This window comes from Penaeus monodon, chromosome 31 (genome assembly GCF_015228065.2).
Source record: "Penaeus monodon isolate SGIC_2016 chromosome 31, NSTDA_Pmon_1, whole genome shotgun sequence".
Lineage (NCBI taxonomy): Eukaryota > Metazoa > Arthropoda > Malacostraca > Decapoda > Penaeidae > Penaeus > Penaeus monodon.
The window spans coordinates 25,104,388-25,104,659 of NC_051416.1; positions in this window are offsets into that span (position 1 = coordinate 25,104,388).

The window sequence follows — 272 nt, forward strand, 5'->3', positions numbered from 1 at the left end:
GAAATTAGTCAAATAAACTGCCTGTAAAATGAAAATAAATATCTTTTTGACATTTCGCGTTATCATAATACATTAAGTATTTACTGCGAAAAGGGGAAAATAGATAGAAATGCAGCTATGTAAAATCGCATATCATAAGCGAGAAAATGATTTTGTGAAATGTTTTATTTCATTATTTCTCCATTTTATCACAAACTCATATTTCCACTATTTTTTTTTTTTTTTTGCGATCGGAACTATTTCCCTCAAGCATTATTATCCATGAAGAGATA